At 46.2% G+C, this 10,591-nt stretch overlaps 1 protein-coding gene across 5 annotated transcripts in view; it reads left to right on the top strand.

The window, feature by feature from the left end:
- Positions 1–10,591, top strand: part of Dixdc1 (DIX domain containing 1) — an 86,601-nt gene that overhangs the window by 13,533 nt on the left and 62,477 nt on the right. The gene's annotated exons all lie outside the window — the stretch shown is intronic.

The raw sequence follows: 10,591 nt of genomic DNA, 5'->3' as shown, positions 1-10,591 counted from the left end.
ATCTGAAGACCCTTGTGAAACCGAAGCGGCATGGCTATTGTTCCCATGCCTCTGTACATAAATATTGCCTAATACCCAGTTCTTTCAAAACAAGGGGAAAGGAGGGTGAAATATTTTTTTTCCTGTAGTGGTAATGGAATATTCCTAAAAACAGCAGGCAGACAACTTTGCGATCAACTCTTCTGTTAAGAACAGTCCAGTAGTGTGTCTTTGCGTCCTGTGATGTCTAAATTGTCTACCCATCCCACAAACTGCTCTCTCTGCAGGCTCGTGTGCTCCTTAGTAGTAGAATCCTTAGTAGATTTGAAAACTAAAATAGCACTTTGATTTTATACCTCTAAGTAATATAAATATTAATGTTAAATTCAGTTAACACAATCTTCCACATACATCACAACATTTTCTTCATCCCTCCTCATATACTGCCACATAATATGCTACGGAATAACAGAGTTAGTGAAGTAATTGGTGTGCTTGGTGGGAGCCCTGTTTGATCTAGTCCAGGCTCAAGGTTGCTTAATAGGCCCAGTAATATTCAGTCGCTTTTGTTAGAATCCTACGATAAGACTATAAAAGGCGACTTAAAAGATAGTGTCAGAATACACTTGATTCCTCTGAGAAATTATTTCTACTGAGGCTAAGAATACCACACATTCAGCCACCTCTTGGGAATAATCTAAGTATATCTGAAGCTATCCTTCATCACCCCGATGGTTTATTATAGGTCTGTGTGGTTAGGGCTGCAACCTCATTCTTCCTGGCAGAGAAAACTCCCACAGGAGACAGGGAGATGGCCTTAATTGGTTAATTATAAAGAAAGCCAGCAGCAAAGAGAAACCCTGCCCTTTGAATCAAGGCTTCCCTCTAGTTACTGCTGGTCTCTCCTCAGTCCGAATGCCACTGAATAGAACTGCGTATGACAGAATCTTCTTTCCTCACATTGCCCACCTAGAGGCCTGGCCTCAGTATGCCTGGCAAAGACGTCACAGAACTGATTCATGCCAGCGATGCTAAAGCAGTCTCTTGTATTGACGTGGTTAATTTTTACTGTGAGTTATCCATAGATTTTAGCTACTGTCATTAGTAACCCACCTTGGCTAGAAGGGGTTTTTCTCTAATTCTTTACTTCCTTATTTTGCATTTGTTTCAAAGCTATTTGTGCGGTGTGTGTGTGTGTGCGGCGTATATGTGCACAACCCTGAAATTGACGCCAAGTGTTCGCCTCAGTTATTCTCCCCTTGCTTTTTGAGGCAGGGCCTCTCACCCAACCTGGAGCTCACTGATTCCACTAGCCAGCCTGGCCAGCGAGCTCTGGGGATCCACCTGTCTCTGCCTCCCCAGTCTGCTGGGCCTGACTTTTTATGTAGGTGCTGGGTATCAGGTCTTCATGCTTACATAACAAGCATTTCACCGACTGACCCATCTCCCAGGCCTGTTGTTTCTGACACAGGGTCTCATGTGACCCAGGCTGGCCCTGAACATTGTAGGTAAAGGATGACGTTGAATTCCTGATTATCCTGTCTTCATTTTGCCAATTCTGGAGTTGCAGGCATGTCCCTCAACACCTAGTTCAAGCTACTTGATATTGGTTGTTATGCTAACGTTGTCTTTGGCAATATGAATTCTGCCAGTGTTTCTCCTGGGGGACAAACTTCTTTTTAAAAACTTTGGTGTTTTTTATTTGGAGATTTTAGTAGACCTACATTTATAATATGGTTTGACCAGTAACCATTCGTCTATTTGCTCATTGAATAATGGGAATATATTTACAGCTGTTGAGAAGTGTATAGGGAGAGACAAAACCCCGATAGGATGCTTAATGTCATAAATACCACAAAAGAGTAATGTTTATGGGAGATTGAAGACTTTCTAATTAATAAAACCATGAAAAGAAGCAAATACTTATCCACCTTCGTGTTCACTGAGGTCAGGTCCCCGCCACCACCACCGCCACCACCACCGCCGCTTAGCTGGCATACGTGTGCAGGCAATCACTCACCAAACGCTCAGTGAATTGCTGTGTTTACCAGGCACTGTGCCAGGCTCTGGAAATAGAAACCAAATAACAGAATCTGTTTCCTAATGGAGTTCACAGGCCAACGGAGATAAAGAAAGCATCGTACTTGGGAACTTTCTGGTAGTGCAGACATGTTGCTAGTGGAAAAGAGGGAACTTCTGCCTAGTCTTGCTGGGAATGGCTAAGAGGCTGAAAGTGAAGCCAGTGTCTGGCCTTGTGAACTGGCAGATTTTCCCCTGCCTGTTTTTCTCCGAGTAGAAAAGACATATTAGACATATTGAAAAGCCATGCTAAGATCATACATGTTTGTCTGAGGGAAGTAGTGCGTTGCTGGAGTCCTAGCCGCTCAGCAGGTGGAGGCAGGAGGGTGGCTTAGTCCCCATGTTGGCATATTTAGTCATCATGGGCAGCCTAACGAGTCCTTATCTGGAAGAAAAGGCGGGGTCACGAGGGTGGAAAGATGACTCGGTGAGTAGAGGCATTTGCCACCAAGCCTGGTGACCTGAGTTCGGAATCTAGAACCTACTCGGAGGAAGGGTAGAACTGAGTCCTACAAGCCATCCCCATCCTCTGATCTCCACACACACACACCGTGGCAGGTGCCCACCCCTAATACATAAATGGATAAATAAATAGATAAATAAATGTTTTGCTTTTTAAAGGGAAGGGTGGGGGCAGGGAATTTATCTGCTTGGTAGTCCCTGAGAGCAGAGTGTGAGCCTTCGTCTGGCCTCATCCTGTCATGGGGATACTGAGTAAGGCGAAGAACTGACAGGCAGAGGAGCTGCTGGGAGCATCCCCTTTAGTGCCTGCTGCTTTCCAGGAAGTAGAGTTGCAGCATTAGGCCTAAAAGAGGCTCTCAGGCATTCTCACAATGAGTTCCCCAGTACTCCGCTGTAGAAATGAAAGGCCCGTTAAGTTTTTAAGGTAGCAAAGCACTCCTCCTCTCAGCCTGATTTTTTTCTCTCTAGGCTGACTTCCTCACTCCCCACCCAGCCTCACTGGCTTTGTTCCCACCGGTGCCAATGCCAGCTCCACAGATGCTCCCTGGCTGAAAGCTACTGGGCAGCCGTGTGTTCCCCGTGCTGAGTGATGGACAGACCAGGCGTGTGCAGTAGTGATAGGGCACAGCTGGCAGGTGCCACTCCCCGCCCCCAGGTGGTTTAGAGAGTTTGAACATGAATAATACTTCATCTGCCTCCACGGGTTTTGTCCTGGCTGGAGGAACCAAAGGCTCAAACCCATGCTTTTCTGAATGAATTTCCATATTGGTTCCTAAGCTAATCCCCACTGAAGTGGTCATACACGTAGCCTTCTCTGGCCACATTTAGTAAAGGGGTGAATCTGGTATCAGAAGCTCTGATGGTGGGCCAGATATTCTGTTTCTAAACTAAGAGACACCCTAGACTATAGATTCATTGATTAGATTATAGATTGACTAAAGATTCATTCTCATGCGCTTATTGAGCACTAACCTTGTAACATGTATTCATGAAGGCACAGAGACTGTTTAGAGTGCTTAAACATATTGGAAATTTTATAAGATTATGGTAAGTTTATGAAATGGTATCATTCTGAAAAAACCTTAGCTCTTCTCCTTTTTCTATATGACCTTTTGGCCATAAAGCTGAACATTGATATAAACATCCTTGTCCATTTATATTCTTGAGTAAGAAGAAATTTTAATGACACTTTTATGTTAACCCAACTGACCACCAAGTACAATAAACAAGTACACTGCATCAGTAAAGGGCCAAAAGACTTAGTAGAAAAGAGCCGGGGGGTGGTGGCACACGCTTTTAATCCCAGCGCTTGGGAGGCAGAGGCAGGTCAATCTCTGAGTTTGAGGCCAGCCTGGTCTACAGGCTGAGTTCCAGGACTGCCAGAGCTATTTAGAGAAACCGTGTCTCGAAAAAACAATACAAAACAAAAAGGAATTAATAGAAAAGAAATACAATATTGTGGAGTTTTTTTTCCCCCTGCTGGCAGAATATAACCCCGTCATAACTACTTGGACTTTTATGTCTGAGGAACTGCTTTTTCACCCTCTGCTGCTGGACCGTCTGAGTTCTAAACAGGTATCCGCTGGTCTCCCTGTTAAGCTAATTTCTTTTCTGGCCATTCAGTCTCTTGCACTTTCTCTAGCACTTGCTGCTCTTCTGGTTGGCCAGCAGGGAGCCACAGAGCCTAAGCCCTTGGATATTTCTAAACTAGCAACATGGAGTTCCCTGGTGAAAAATACAACCTGCTTTTGCAGCTTTACCCAAACAAATCCTCTACATAAACAGTCTTTGATCTCCATTGCTGAGGGGCAGGGAGCAGAGGCTAAGGTTATGAAGTTGTTGGGAGGAAAGGGCAGGTCCCAAAGACAAACAGAAGGAAAGTTGTGGCAGCAGCAGGAAGGCTTTCAAGGCCAAGAGTCCCTTCCCAGACGAAGAATGTGATTAGAACTGTCTACACTAAGAGTTTGAACCCAGACTTAAGGTACACGGAGTGATTTGGAGGAAGCCGATGAAAGCGGTCACCTATGAGCCTTGCCAGACTCAAAGCCTGCTTAGATAGCTAGACCTCTGCTGCTTCTTTCTCCTTCCTCGGAGGCCTGACTCAGAGCTATCATAAAATCTCTGCCTTTCTAGAATTATCCATTACACCGACATCTTTTAAAAGCCATTTATTTTTTACATTTATGAATGTTTTGTCTGCATATATATATATGCTGGTGCACTCGTAAGTTCCTGGTGCCTGTGGGGACCAGAAGTGAGAACCAGATCCCTGGAACTGGAGTTACAGCGGGTTGTGAGCTGATACATAGGTTCTGGAAACCAAACCAGGGTCCTCTGCAAGAGCAGCAAGTGCCCTTAAGCTATTTCTAGCCCGGGACACTGGCATCTTTATAGCTTCCCCAGAACAACTTAAAGGTGAAAGTCGACAGGTTCTGTACCGTCCTGGACACAGTATATACCAATTGTCTGCCTTGCTCCTTTTTCTTTGTGAAAATCTGGCTGCAAGTGCCAAAACCCAACTTGAACAAGAAGAAATCGGAAGTGGAATTTAGTGACTCATGGATTCTTTAGGAAAATCTGAAAAACTAAACCACAGAAAAGGCAGAGCCACAGCAGCGGTTCAGACTTAGCGAAAAGCAAGAGCTCCAGCTCTGGCAGCAAGGCTCCCGCTCTCTGCCCCCTTCCCAGGGATGCCTTCATTCCGTCTTCTACAGACAGCTTGTCATGAGTAAACGGGCAGCCTGGTTTATCACAACGTCTAAGTGTGGTTTGTGTGGGTGCAGGTGCATGTGTGCATACGTGCTCACATGTGTGAGCAGGTCACTCCTCAGGTGCCTTCTGTCTTTTGTTTAAAATAAGTTCACTTATTGGCCTGGGATTTTGCCAAGGAGCCTAGAGTGGGTGGCCAGGGAGCTTCTAGGGGTTCGCCTGTCTCCATTTCATCTTAACACCTCTGGGATCACAAGCACAGGCCACCATGCCCCAGCTCCAGGAGGTCTGACACCCTCTTTTGGACTCTGGGGCACTTGCTCTCTGTCTGTCTGTCTGTCTGTCTGTCTGTCTGTCTGTCTATGTGTTTCTCTCTGTCTTTCTGTATCTCTGTCTGTCTCTGTGTTTCTCTCTGTCTTTCTGTATCTCTGTCTATCTTTCTCTTGTGCACAGACACACACACACACAACTGAAATGCATTTTTTATTTTTAGTTCTTTTAGGAGCCAGGTGCAAGGAGGAGTAGGGAACTGGAGGGGAGGTTTAGCAGGGAAGAAAAAGGGCATGAGTGCCTTAGGCTCCGAGACCACCCCCAACCCCAGTCCTATCCAGAGAAGAACTATTGAAAAAATTGGGGGGCTGGAGATATGACTCAGTAGTGAAGAGCACTGGGTTTGATTCCCAGTTTCCCTATGGTGGCTCACAACCATCTGTAATTCCAGTTCCAGAGGATCCAGTAGCTGCTTCTGGCCTCTACAGGTGCCAGACACACATGTGATGGGCAGTTACACCTGAAGGCAAAACACCCATACACATAAAAAACTCAGCTTAGCTAACTAAAACTCTGGGCCTATGAGATGGCCCACCACCAAGTCTGATGACCAAATTTGATCCCAAAAGCCTCATGGTAGAAGGAGAAAACCTACTCCCTCAGGTTGTCCTCTGACCTCCACATGCGTGTTATATGTTCACATACCCTAACCTTTCTAGATATACACTCAGACACACAAATAAATAGATGAAGGTAATACAAATATTTTTCTAAAAGACATTTGGCTTTGGGGAACTGAGGATATAGCTCAAGTAGAGTGCTTGTTGAGTGTGTTGCGACCTAAGGTTTAATACCTCGCAATGCAAAACAAATATCTAGCTTTATATAAGTTACAATTGAAAGAGTACTGTAGTACAAAAAAAGGTGGGAGGTGGAAATAAAACAAGTGGTGGCACTTAGGAGAGTGGAGGCTCTTGCTTTAAAAAGCATCCAGTGTTTCATCTGCTGTGGAGGAAGATGCCCTGATCTGTTGTTGTTAAAGCCAAGCAGCTGAGCCAGGCAGGGCTTGGGCCCACACCACAGTCTCTTCTAAGGTAAGCTTCTGATGTCCAAAGGGAAGTGGGTGGTGCTCTTCACAAGAATGCTTTGTCCTTTAAACCAGGCTTTCCAGAGCCAGCCGCAGGCAATCAATAGTAGCAGAGGAGCAGGGTCCTTCCTGCCCCTCAAGTGAGAAGTGCAGATCTCTCCAGGCCATAGGGACACTAGACTCCCAGTTAAGAAGCTGGAACCCCCACCCCCGCCCAAGTTAGACGGAAAAGTGTGGAGCCGAGTCCTGGAGAAGAGCAATCTAAGCCCTCAGCTCGGATAAGAATTTCCCCATGCAGTGAAGCTCTGAACACTCTCGCTACTTCCACCAGTGTGAGCGGTGATAGATGCCCCAAATGCCAGCTAGGGATTAAAAAAAAAAAAAAGTTTATTTAACTTAAGACTTACTTACCAGTTTGTTTGTTTATTTATTTTTTTTTTTTTGAATCAAAGTGGCCGCAGCATCTTAATGTCTTCTAAGCTCATGGGAGGACTTCTGGCTCCGTCATAATGACGACTTAGTTCCCGCACACCCCTTGTGCTGCCATGAACACCTCTGGGCCGCTTGATCAAGGTCACATCTGGAATTTTTCCCACCATGTCACTCACACCTTTAAAAGCATCTTTTTAGAGAAGGAGGGTCATTCTGTCACCCAGGATGTCCTCAAGTTCACTGTGTAGAACAGGCTAGTCTTAAACTCACAGCAATCCACCTGCCTCAGGCTCCTGTGCCGTGTTACAGGTGTGTATTCCCATGTCTGACTCTACACCTAATGTCTTGAGCCCTGGCACTGCTCAAAACCCAGTTTTCACTATTAATTAATTAACTTAATTAATTAAACTTAGTATTTTTGTTCCATCAACCTCTCCTTTCACCGGTGTTTTCCATCTTCTCGTTTTATCCACTGGTTTCATCTTTTCTCCCTGGCCCTGACTCTGTGACCAGTGACTTCCATCCTCCCTTCTCGTGCCCTGGTGATCCTGGGTCTCTGACCACCTCCAGCTGTCCACGAGCCTGTGCTTGGTTCCTCTCCAAATGTTCCAGGCCTGCTGAGCCGTGCTAGAGTCAATGGCTTCACCTCTCCAGGTGACTCACTCCTAGCGTTGTGCTCTCCAGCCTGGCCGAGCACCTGGTGCTGCAGAATGTCCCGTGCGTGCTCCCAGAGGTCTGCTCCCAGTCTCCCTCCCTTCATTTCCTCTCTCAGTCAGTCCTCTTTCCAGGAATGACAGACTTGGGGTAAAGGGGATTGGGACCAACCTGTCAGCTTTCTGCTTGCCACCCCCACTCTTCTCTCACGACTCCTCACTCTGGATGGGAGGAAGTAGCTTTTCCTCCCCTCCCAGCCTTGCTGCATCAAGTGTCCCCTTCTTTTGGTGATTTTCCCTTCACTAACCCCTTCCCCCGACCTGCAAATAGTCTCATCCTAAAAGCCACTCCTTCCCTGTGCTATTTTCCTTTCTGGCTAGGACCCTTGCTCACTTCCTTCTTGTTTTTATTTTCCTGCCTCCTGGGGTCCTCTCAGTTCACTACCTCCCGACTGCAGCCTTGGCGCTTCTACAGAATCTGTTCCCCCGAAAGGTCACCAGACTCATCTGTTATTACTATTACATCAGACGGCCCACCAGTTCCTCAGGCTGCTGCTGTCCTAGAGCCTCTCTTTGAATTCCTTGCCACAAATCGCTCTGCCCTGATTCTTCCTAAGTCTCCTGACATTTTTTTTTGTTGCTCATCTCACCATTTCCCCCTTTACAGATGTGTGTGTGTGTGTGTGTGTGTGTGTGTGTGTGCATGTGTGTTTGTCACTACATATGTGTGGAAGCTAGAGGCTGATGTCGTGGGTCTTCATTGATCACATATCACCTTGTGTACTGAAGTAGACCTTGAACTTCCCCTTCCTGGCTGGTCTGTCCAGCCAGCTTCCTCTTTGGAATCCTCTTTCCACCTTCTCGCTGATCGCCATGCTCTCCTAGCTTTTATGTGGTTTCAGGGTTCTGAACTCTTTTCTTTACGCTTGTGTGTTAAGCAGAGACATTTCCCTAGCTTGACCCTTACACCCCCTTAAAAATCATTATGATGATGTGGTTGCATGACGTGCACGCCACACACATGTGGTGGTCAGCAGACAACTTTGGAAGTCCATTCTTTTTTTTTGTTTGTTTTTTGTTTTTGTTTTTGTTTTTCGAGACAGGGTTTCTCTGTGGCTTTGGAGCCTGTTCTGGAACTAGCTCTGTAGACCAGGCTGGTCTCGAACTCACAGAGATCCGCCTGCCTCTGCCTCCCGAGTGCTGGGATTAAAGGCGTGTGCCACCATTGCCCGGCTGTGAAGTCCATTCTTTCTTTCCACCTTTATGCGGTATCTGGGGACTTAGTTCAGTTCAGCAAGTGCCTTTACCTGCAGAGCTAAGTTCATCTCACTGGCCCACCATTTGTTGATAAGTCTCCGGGTTTCTTTGTTATAGGAGAAATAATATATTCTTTGGAGTAAGATGGAATGGTTTGACTACTTATTAGAAGTGTGACTTGGGCATGTTTCCCCATATAAAAATGGCATAAATAACAATGATTTTAATGACTGGGTTCTATCTTAGTTTGCTCTCTATTTCTGTGACAAAGCACCATTACTAAAAGCAGTGTTGAGGAGGAAAGGGTTTGTTTGGCTTATACTTCCATATCAAAGTAATCATCATGGGAAGCAGGAGCAGAAACTGAAGCAGAGGTCATGGGAGAACACTGCTTACTAGCGTGCTCCTCATGGCTTGCTCAGCCTGCTTCCTTATACCACCAGGACCACCTTCCTGGGGCAGCTCCACCCGCAGCGGCCTGGGCCCTCTCGCACTGTGCAGATTTGCCTATGGACAGTTTGCTGGAGATATTTTCTCAATCGAGGGACTCCTCCCAGATATCAAGTTGACAAAAGACTAGCCAGCCAGGTCTGATGGCTGAATGAGGTAATGCATGCATATTCTCTCTCTCTCTCTCTCTCTCTCTCTCTCTCTCTCTCTCTCTCTCTCTCTCTCTCTCTCTGTCAGTGGCTAACTAGAATAGGCATTGAGTGCATTTGAGTTCTCTTTCCCTCACATGCCCTCCTCAAACTTTTTATACCAAATAACTTCTTATAGTTTGCCTCGCTTTCTGGAATGCTTTGGAAGGCAGGATGTGGAATAAGCACTGAACGCAAATCTTTGGTCTGCTATGGACCAGCCCTGTGACCGTAGCTGTGCTGCTACGCATGACCTCGGTTTTCACACTTATCAAATATGAAGACTCGTTCCCAGAGGGACCAGGGTGTGCGAGCGAGGTGGTCAGTACGTGAAAATATGTGGTCAAGTACTTAGCACAGTACCTGGCCTGTAGGAAGTGCTCAGTGGAAGGCAGTCATTTGCACAGTTCTTGCTTGACTTGCAAACACACACACAATCACACACACACACACACACAGACACTTTATCTTAATTTTATATACACTGGTATTTGTGCCTTTGTGCATATCTGTGTGAAGGTGTCGGATTCCTTGGAACTGGAGTCACAGATGGTTGTGAGCTGCCATGTGGGTGCTGGGAATTGAACCCAGGTCCTGTGGAAGAGCAGCCACTGCTCTCAACTGCTGAGCCATTCCTCCAGCTCCACAGGGATACTTCTCAATGTGTGTCTTCAGTCCAAGCCCCATGCCTTCTACTCTGAATCTGTATTTTGTCAGCTGCCTGGAAAACATCCCCACCCTGGTGTTCTACAAATAGTTCAGACTGTGCCCAGAACTGAACTGTTTGCTTTGCCCAGGTCTCCAGGTCCCCTTTATCCCTACAGCACTGCCAGCCAGCCAGTCCTCAGCATTGCTTCTGGGTCCTTTCCCTCAGTGCCACTTCCTGTCACACCTTTGATTTGTTTCTGGAGTGTCATCTTCCACCTGGTAATGCTTTCGCTTGGGGTCTCGTCTTCATCACTTGATCTCTTCATTGCCTTCTTTGACAATGGATGTTCCTATTAAAATGGATAATTGCAAAGATT

The sequence above is a fragment of the Alexandromys fortis genome, unplaced genomic scaffold, assembly GCF_014885135.2.
Source record: "Alexandromys fortis isolate MF-2015 unplaced genomic scaffold, M_Fortis_MF-2015_v1.1 scaffold_89, whole genome shotgun sequence".
Lineage (NCBI taxonomy): Eukaryota > Metazoa > Chordata > Mammalia > Rodentia > Cricetidae > Alexandromys > Alexandromys fortis.
The sequence above is the reverse complement of the archived record's forward strand: the minus strand, read 5'-3'. Positions and strand labels throughout refer to the sequence as shown.